This window comes from Xenopus laevis, chromosome 2S (genome assembly GCF_017654675.1).
Source record: "Xenopus laevis strain J_2021 chromosome 2S, Xenopus_laevis_v10.1, whole genome shotgun sequence".
Lineage (NCBI taxonomy): Eukaryota > Metazoa > Chordata > Amphibia > Anura > Pipidae > Xenopus > Xenopus laevis.
Window position 1 is genome coordinate 136158163 of NC_054374.1, and position 10275 is coordinate 136168437.

Here is a 10275-nt window from a genome sequence, read left to right on the forward strand (position 1 = left end):
AGTCCAGCCAAAAGACCGTGACCCCATCCAGGGTGCTCAAACCAGACACAAAAAGGGTGCTGGAGTGGGCGGTGCAAGGCCATTGGTTGCCTTTTGCAAGGCTCTGGTTAGCAGCCAGAAAAAGAAAAGACTTCCCGCCCACCTAATGGCAAGGGCAAAGGAAGTGAAGCTTAATTAAGCATGGGCGCATGTGCATCTCCCCTGACTCAAAATGCAAGTCAGGGGCCACCCTCATGGGAGCACAGCGGCCCAGCTTTCATCAAGCTTCTGCTTGTCAGCCTAGTCCAGAGGACCAATGGTTTCTCCGTTCTTCAGATAGGATCATTAGAACAGATACTCCTCTTTGGTCTTGCCAGCCAGAGGACCAAGTGGTTCCAAAGGTACTACACTTGATCTTAGCCAAAAGGCCGAGAAGCGATAATAGTAGTACAGGTAGAGAATCAATTATCTGGAAGTTTTTTATCTGGGGGTTTCCAGATATGAGATCTGTCTGTCATTACTAAGGTTACTGCTTTTAACTTTCTGTAATTTGGGTCACCATACCTTTGTCTGCTAAAAATCAATGAAACATTACATAAACCCAACAGGATTGTTTTTTAACCAATATGAATTCATTCAAGTACTTTCAAGTGCTATGTACTGTTATATCAGAGAAAAAGACAGTAATTGCCAAATCAGCCAGAAACAGATTCCATTCCATGTCATTTCATGAAAAGAAAAGTGTTGCAGCATCTCTGCTTGGAAATCGTTAATGAAGCTATATCCTGCAGAGCACAGTCTTCATAGGAACTGATAACTCAGTTAAACTTACTGCACCAGTCTATAGTTCCAGAATCTCTTTAACAGAAATAATTCATACGTCAAAGTTGTACACATGGAATCACTATCTTGGATTCTGTAAGTAGTCAGTAACTGATGATGTGCAGGTCGACTCACCTATCCTTAATCTACCTGCTCTCAACCGGCGCCTGACCTGGCAAGGCACCTCTATTAATAGATAGAAATAAAATTCAAGTGCACAGGTATAGGATCTATTAACCAGAATCCTTTGAAACTGGTTTCCAGATAAGGGATCTTTCAATATGTGCACTAAAAATAATTTAAACATTGAAAAAAAAAACAATTAAGTCTCAAGACTTTACTCAGGGACTTTTATTTTGATTGAAAGTTTTTGTTGTGGCCACTTAACTGCCTGTGTATGGTGCCCCCAGACCTATATCTGGCTAAAAATCAGCCACTTTTCTATTAGCCGGTACTAGCCACACCTCCTCTGATGAAGCATCCAATAGCGCAAAACCCATCAGGAGGGAGTGGCTGACACAAGGTAAGCTGACCTGGGGGGGGGGGGGAGACACTTCACTGTGGTGTGTTTTTGAATGTATTAATATGAATTTTTGCTGTGGATAAAATGCACAAATGAATGTTTCAAGTAAGAAGCTGTGCATGTCTTTAATTCATATGAAGCACTTGTCAATTGGGCATGTTTGATTCTCCTGTTGGATAGAGGACCTAATAGGCTAATTGATGCAGTCCTGGTCCTAGCAGTGCATATTCCCCTCATTGTAATACAATTGTTTGGTTCTAGGACCTAACAAACAGATTAGCCCTATATTAGCTGCCTTTGGTGGGCATATTGGGGGTAACACTCATCATGTTTTGCCACCCAACAAGATTTGAAAACCTGCCTGAAAGATATCTGCACAATATCCAGAATTACTAATACAGTATTTAGAATGTGAAGATTTTAAATGTGCCAATAAATGTGCCCTTTAATGCAGTCTATTGATCAATAGCTATTTGCTTCCATGCGGATTTCAGCTGGGGAATCCATTATTTCATCACCAAGAGGGAGGGGGGGGGATAATTTAGCAGTTAGACTGAAAATGGGCACACAAGAGGAGAGCATAGTTCCTTGTATGCAGTGCCTACATTGCTTCCCACTGTGCATGCGTAAAAGTGTACTTGTGCATGAACAAGCGTGCGCAGGGGACACTAAGGGGCCAATTCACCAAGCTCGAGTGAAGGATTCGAAGTAAAAAAACTTTGAATTTCTAAGTTTTTTTTGGGCTACTTCGACCATTGAATGGGCTACTTCGACCTTCAACTACGACTTCGAATCGAAGGATTCGAACTAAAAATCGATCGACTATTCGACCATTCGATAGTCGAAGTACTGTCTCTTTAAGAAAAAACTTCGACCCCCTAGTTCGCCATCTAAAACCTACCGAACCCAATGTTAGCCAATGGGGAAGGTCCCCATAGGCTTGCCTAAGTTTTTCTGGTCGAAGGATAATCCTTCGATCGTTGGATTAAAATCCTTCGAATAGTTTGATTAGAAGGATTTAATCGTTCGAATTACGCTAAAATCCTTCGACTTCGATATTCGAAGTCGAAGGATTTTAATTGCCAGTCGAATATCGAGGGTTAATTAACCCTCGATATTCGACCCTTGGTGAATTTGCCCCTTAGTCATAGGCTGAACATTGAACATTGCATACACACTATTTAAAAGAAAGATAGCCAATGGGAAACAAGTAGGCAGTGCTACCAAATGTGTCACTCAAATCCTAAGATTCATTAGACACACCCCAAGGCTAATACAATACATACATATCTTAGGATTTGAATGTTTTCTTTTGAGTCACACATTTGGTAGCACTGCCTACTTGTTTCCCATTGGCTATCTTTCTTTTAAATAGTGTGTATGCCTATGAAGGGGCAGATTTACTATGGTTCGACTGAATTTTCGAAGTACAAAAAGTTCGAATTTCGAAGTAATATATTGAATACTTTGACCATCAAATAGGATACTACGATTTCGAATTTACTTCTACTTCGATTTGAAGTAAAAATCGTTTGACTATTTGACCATTTGATAATCAAAGTACTGTCTCTTTAAAAAAACTTTGACTTCAATACTTCGCCAACTTAAACCTGCCGAAGTGCTATGTTAGCCTTTGGGGACCTTCCAGAGCAAGTTTTTGGCATTCGAAGGAAAATAGTACGATCGTACGATAAAATCGGTCGAATCGTATGATTCGAAGTACGATCGTAGTACGATCGGAATATGATCGTACAATGCTAAAATTTGAATTCGAATTTCATAGGATTCAATTCGATGGTCGAATTTCAAAGTATTTTACACTTCGAAATTCGACCCTTGATAAATCTGCCCCTAAGTGTCCCTCGTAGACACGAAACGCTTCAGGCCTTGGTTCTTAATTTTTGGAAAAATAAAATGTAAGCTTTTTTAACATTTTACCATCTGACTCCAGCTCTACTAATTTGTGGGTCCAGGCGTGTGCAGCCTCTTTTGAAGTCTCCTGGTGTTTGCTCCCCTTGCTGAAGGTCTGGAGCGTGTGCACCCGGGCCCACCATGTACAGCGGTAAGCTCACTCGACATATCTAAAGCATATACTGGTTATATATTTGTAAAGCTGGTATATTTTTCAGCAAGGTGGGGGACACAAAGGTCTGAAGTAAATGAAGGAAGCAGAAGAGATACATCTCTGCACCCCTAAACCTTTGCGCCCTAGGCTCGTCCATCTTCTGCCTAACCCTAGTTCTGGGCCCTGCATGTATGGTTGACTTATACCTTTTAACTTTTCTTTCATTAGTGTTTGTTTTAACTGATAATAGTACTTCATTCACATCTGTAACATGTAAGTACCACTCACCAAAAGCCAACAAGCTGGATAGTCACTAAAGGTTTGCTTGACAGTGGCTCTTATTACAGAAACCAATCACTAAGAGCCTTCCAACCTGCCATCCCTCTCTATCGTAGTCAGTGGTTTGATCCACTGAATTTACTGAACATAATTATACCAAGCATATTCACTTTATGTACTCAGGTTTCCTTTCCAAAACACTTCTAACACAGATGTAACTGTATAGTCGTTTATATACATTTTCTTTTTTTTTTATAAATATTTCCCTCCAGTGTTCTAGGTAGAATTTCTGGTTCCTAATCCATGCACAGAGTTGTCTCTGTTTTCCCTTTGGCATCCCAATGTGTTCCCTTTCTTTGATGAAGCCATTTAGCTGCCCACATCTGCCAGAACAGATTCCCAACAATCTAAAGTGTGTAGGGATTTGTGCAGTCAGATGGCTAATTAAGGAGTAAAGAGTATTGACCCAAATACTAATCTTTTCCCTGGTTAGCATTTAAATCGGTGCAAATCTATCCATAACTGAGGGGGAAGATACACCTTATTGTAGCTGTGAGTAACCAGTCAGTTGTTTGTGAAATACAAATCCATATTTCATGCAATTCACTGAAAATCTCTTTACTCTTCATTTGCATTTATTCCAGTGAATGGAAACTGCTACATTGCAGAAACCAAAGTCTGAAAGATAAAGGCCGACACTGTCAAGGGAGGAATATTTTCTCTAATTAGGGCAGTAAGGCTGCATAGGAATTGACATTATGTACCTAGTCTTTTTTCTCAGTTGGTGAAACTTCAGATATGTCTTGGAGAGATTTTCATTAAAAAAAGGTGCCCCAAGGACCATAGGTCTAGGGAAAATACAAGGCACCAAGGTTCCAAATCCACCAATCAGTAGGGGGAGCAGCGGGAGCTTGTGGGCCAGGGCCCGCACCCCTCAGGGCCCCACGGCAGCGCCGCAAGCCACTGAAACCCCAAGTAAAATCGGCCGTACGGAGGAGGGCGGGGCCCAGCTGCGCGTCACGCACCAGGGCCCACCCCCCTCTAGGAATGCTACTGCCAACAATAACACAAAACATAAAAATATCAAAGACATTGTTTGAACCCATTGCATTGTGTAATACTCTAGATTCCTTTGCTGGAGCCAAAGCAGACGATCTTTATTCGCTTTTTATTTGATCTTTATTTTGTGAAAGGTTATTTTGGTGCCACACCAGCCCCTACAGACACAACTAAAGGTAAATCAAAAATATTTTGTAATAAAGACAAATCAAGTCTTAAGGAATTCTCCAGGAGCTACAATATAAGTGGAAGAGTTCGCTGCTAAAATCAATACTCCTCAAATGTCATCCAAACAACACAGAAGAGCTAGTCCTACTTGGCTGAAAACATATTATTCTAACAGTAACTACAAAAGGATCATGTTAAAAGTGTATCCTCACATACTACAGGAGGGGACATATAAAAATAACAATGCTAATAAATTCCTCTATATTTATGAATGAATGGGCTGGGTTGCTGTTGTTTTCAGAAGATGTTAGGGATTATTCTTGCAGAAAGACTTCCACTTCTCAAACTTCCAGCAAAAACCCAATGATATTAAGATCTGGCAGTTGCTGAGGCTTTGGAAGATGTTTTCATTAAAGCAGATCTCAAGTTACTTTTTGAATAATGTCAATCTAAGTAACATTCCATTTAGAGTTTTGCTGCTGAATCTTTATTTTTGACACTGTTACATTTGATACACTTAGGGGCACATTTACTAAGGGTCAAATTTCGACGTGGTAAAACTTCAAAATTCAACCATCGAATTGTAGTTCATTTAGACTTTTTCAATCAAATTCTAATTGTTTGATCGAACTTAGAAATCGTTCAAATTGAATGATTTGAATGATTTAAACAATTGATCGAACGAAGATTTTCAAAAAAAACTTTGACTTCTATAAACTTAGCCAAATACTGGCTATAGGTTCTAGGAGGTCCCCATAGGCTAACATAGCAATTTGGCAGGTTTAAGGTGGCGGTGCGGAGTGTCAAAGTGGAAGTTTTTTAAAGAGACGGCACTTCGATTTTTGAATGGCCGAATATTCAACGTTTTTTTAATTGAAATCGAATTTTGGCCTATTCGATGGTCGAAGTACCCAAAAATTACTTCGAAATCCGAAGTTTTTGAATTCAAATATTCACTTCGAATTCACTTCGACCCCTAGTAAATGGGCCACTTAGGGTTAGCTGCCCAGCATTGTCCTAGATAAAGGAAATCCTTAATAAAAATTTGGATTATTTGATTATAATGGAGTCTATAGGAGGCAGCCTTTCCGTAATTCGGAGCTTTCTGGACAGCGGGTTTCCGGATAACGCATCCCATACCTGTACAAGAATGAAGCCATGACTTGGTTCCATTGCAGTGAATCAGATGTAAGGGGCATTGCTGGAAGCTATAGATGTTTATCATATTTTCTGAAACCTGCAGATTTTCTAGCTTCTCATATTTCCAGTCATCAGTGATGATGATAGTGACCCATTTTATACTGTAAAGACCAATTTTGAGGGGTAAAGAGCCTACAAATGAAAATAATGAAAAAAACAAAAACACGAAAATGGGGCAACGGTCATAAAGGGGCAATATACCCAATTTTGACATTAATTCAATGAATAAGGTTTCAGCAGAACATATGTTTTTACCTAATGTATTAACCATTATGGTTTTTATTATGTCTTGCAATAACTGGCCCAGTATGGAAATTGATGCTACTCCATGTTCGTTCCCTGTGAGTTGGGTTATTAGATTACCAGAGCTCAGATAATCCCCTTCTCCAAGAACTTCTTTTTATCAGTGAACTGGAAATTTAATTGCAATGGAGCCCCGCTTTAAAGCTTTCCTGGAGACCGCAAAAAAAATCTGCATAAAATTCAGGAAAACTTGAAATACGGGCAGCAAAGAATGGAGCTCACCTGCGCCAGAAGAAGCTGCATCATATCTGGGTATAACATTAATTCCAGGTACGTGTCTACCACACAAAGACTAAAACATGGAATAGCTTTGGTTTCCCTGTTTAGTTAACAAAATAATAATCATAGATTTTCTGTGATTAAAACCAAAGTAAAGCAAACCACACCTAAAACTATGTTCACCACAAGCTCTGTTTCTTCAACTGATGCTGAAAAGGGAGTATGCTATCTCTTCTGAAGCTTCTATAGAACTGTTATTATTATTATCATCATCATAATGACTGCAAATTAAAAGCAGCACCATTTATCAATGACTATATATATATATATATATATATATATATATATATATATATATATATATATATATAGAACAAGAAGGATCAGCACTCACTGTATTGATATGAAGAAAAGTTTGCGTTTATTTATTTACATCATAATCCGACGTTTCGGTCCCACCTTGAGAAAGGTCCCCAGGTGGGACCGAAACGTCGGATTATGATGTAAATAAATAAACGCAAACTTTTCTTCATATCAATACAGTGAGTGCTGATCCTTCTTGTTCTATATATCCTGTATTTGATCGTGCACCACGAACCTGTCTAAAGATCGGAGTGCTGGTACTGTGGGACTATATATATATATATATATATATATATATATATATATATATATATATATATATATATATTTATTTATTATTATATTTACCATTTATCAATGACTATATATATATATACAGTATATATATATATATATATATATATATATATATATATATATATACACATTTATCTACTTGCATACAGAAAACAGAGAACCTAGCTAGACCTACTTTTCAATAAAAACATTAATATTAAAACTTGCAAAATGAGGTGAGTTGTAAGCAGTTGCTATGGAGACTACTAAGTTTCATGTGCAGGCTAATTCCATTTCAGACTATGGGATAATAAGTCTTTTTTTTTTTCTTTAGAAAAGTAGAAGAGTTTAATTAATCTGCCTGCCCAGTTGAGTGGAAGGTCCCTGCATAGACAGTGATAATAGGGCAGAGAGACTGTATTTAATTTTACACTTTAAGGCTTGCAATGTGTGGATACAATGGGGGGCACATTTACTTAGCTCAAGTGAATGAATAGAATAAAAAATACTTCGCATTTCGAATGTTTTTTTTGGCTACTTTGACCATCGAATTGGCTACTTCGACTACGACTTCGATTCGAACTAAAAATCATTCGACTATTCGACCATTCGATAGTCGAAGTACTGTCTCTTTAAAAAAAAAATCGACCCCCTACTTCACCAACTAAAACCTATCGAACATCAATGTTAGCCTATGGGGAAGGTCCCCATAGGCTTTCCTGTCAATTTGGCATAGAAGGAAAATCGTTCCATCAATGGATTAAAATCCTTCGAATCGTTCGAACGAACGAACGAATGAAATGCGGTAAATCCTTCGACTTCGAAGGATTTTACTTCGACGGTCGAATATCGAGGGTTAATTAACCCTCGATATTAGACCCATAGTAAATGTGCCCCTTAAAGTCTGTCAATTGGAAAAAGAGGAGGCCTAAAGGAGGTTAGATTTGCTGTGAGGAGGCTCTGGGTTGATGTGGAGACTATGACAGTGCATGCAAAATTATTATTGAAACAAAGTACAGGTGTGGGATCTGTGGGAAACCTGTTATCCAGAAAGTTCCGAATTACAGAAAGGCCATCTCCATAAGACTCCAAATTTTTAGAAATGAGTTGCTTTTTCTTTGTAATAATAAAACAAATTCAAACTGAGATATAATTAATCCTAATTGGAAGTAAAACCAGCCTATTGGGTTTATTTAATGTTTACAGTAGACTTAAGGTATGAAGATCCAAATTACAGAAATCCGGAAACCCCCAGGTCCCGAGAATTCTCGATAACAGTACCCATACTTGTACTCAGGCCCGGACTGACAATCTGTGGGTTCTGGCAAATCACAGAGGGGCTGCTATAAAGTGCGATAGAAAGTCAGTATTTAGTGGGCTGGTGGGGTCTGTTTGAGCCTCTGTGTAGGCTGATTGGGCCTCTGTGTACCTGAAATGCCAGTGCCTATTTTGACTCTATGAGATGCAACACATATAGTATTATACATAGCAGAAGCATTCCATCTGTATCATATTCAAGTAGTTATGTTGGGCCCTGTAGAATAATATTTCCAACCTAGGCATTAGGTGAGCTATCTACAATAGCTTTCAGTACTTTTCATTACTCCCACAGCAAACGAAAACGACCTAGTTCATTCTGATCAATTCATGTGTGTAATGTGCCAGCTTCCATGTACAACAAGAAGAGATGGATTTTTTTCATGTCCGAAATTGCATCTGTAGAAGATACGAAGATACAGCTGCTATTTGTACACGTTATCTGTTAGTTGTTTGCAGATTTCAAATATTAACACACAAACTCATACACACATACATACATACATATACTATATATATATATATATTTATTCGCCAGTCGTAAATTCACGGCGAATGTACACCGGTGTCCAAAAACGGACGCTGGCGTCCAAAAAAACAGACGCCAGCGTCAAAAACGAGACGCCGGTGCCGTTTTGCAAATTATACAATACCAGAATAAAAAAAAATATAATACAAAAAGACATTTATATTCAAGATTAAGTGCTAAGTATGAACAGATGAGGGGGGGTGCACTCTCTGTCCCATAGAGCTTACAATCTACTCTAAAAAAATTGAACCCGTCTGAATCTGAGAAGTTACAAATTTCTCCATGAGAAATTTCAGATACCAATCAATGCCATCTGTCATTTAGATAAATAGTAACCTCCTGTCTAAAAATGTCATATTTTCCCTTTTTACATCACAATGACTGACGGCACAGCATAGTATTTGTATATTGTTCTTTTCAAATATATTACATGTGCCATTGACCTGTTTTGACCTAATGAAAAGACTAAGGGGGTTATTTATCAAAGTCCGAATTAATCTCAATATTGTCTGCTACAAATCCGATCAAATCGGCTCAGGTTTTTTACGCTTATTTATTATTAAATTTTCCCGAAAATTTGCTTTGCGGTAAAAAATCAGATTTTCATGATTTTTTCAGATTTTTTCATCCGATTTTCACGAATTTCATGTTTTTTTTCTGAATTTTCCCCTGAAACTTCGGGGTATCGCACAAAGCCCAGCGCACATCAAAAAATCATTGGGACGTCTCCTATTGATTAATATGTAACCCTGACAGGTCTGAGATGCAGGATTTTCAGATTCTGACTTTTCCATTCTCGGGGTTTAATAAATTCCAAAAAATTCATGATTTTTTAAAAGTCTGATATTATAAACAAAAACAAATTTTATGTGATTTTTACATTTAGAGCTTAGTAAATAACCCCCTAAAAGTCTTTAGATGCATCAAGAATATTTCTCCTGTAGAAACGGACAGCTGGGTATTCAGTAAAAGAGAAGTAGCTATGAAAAGGTGAGAATAAAGATAAGGTTGGAATAATGCATATAAATAATAGCACTAATGGGTATGCATTTGATTGTTCAAAGGAAGGGTTCTGATGGGCTATCAAGATGGCACTTCAGATATGCCCTGCGTCTATTATACTGCTGTCATGCATAAAAACAGTATGAGAGGTGGCAGGCCTGTCTGAATCTC

The 10275-nt window shown here is 38.2% G+C and overlaps 1 pseudogene; it reads right to left on the bottom strand.

Annotated features, from left to right (window-relative positions):
- Nucleotides 1–294: 294 nt before the first annotated feature.
- Nucleotides 295–419, bottom strand: LOC121400829 (annotated as a pseudogene).
- Between the last annotated feature and the right edge of the window lie 9856 nt (nucleotides 420–10275).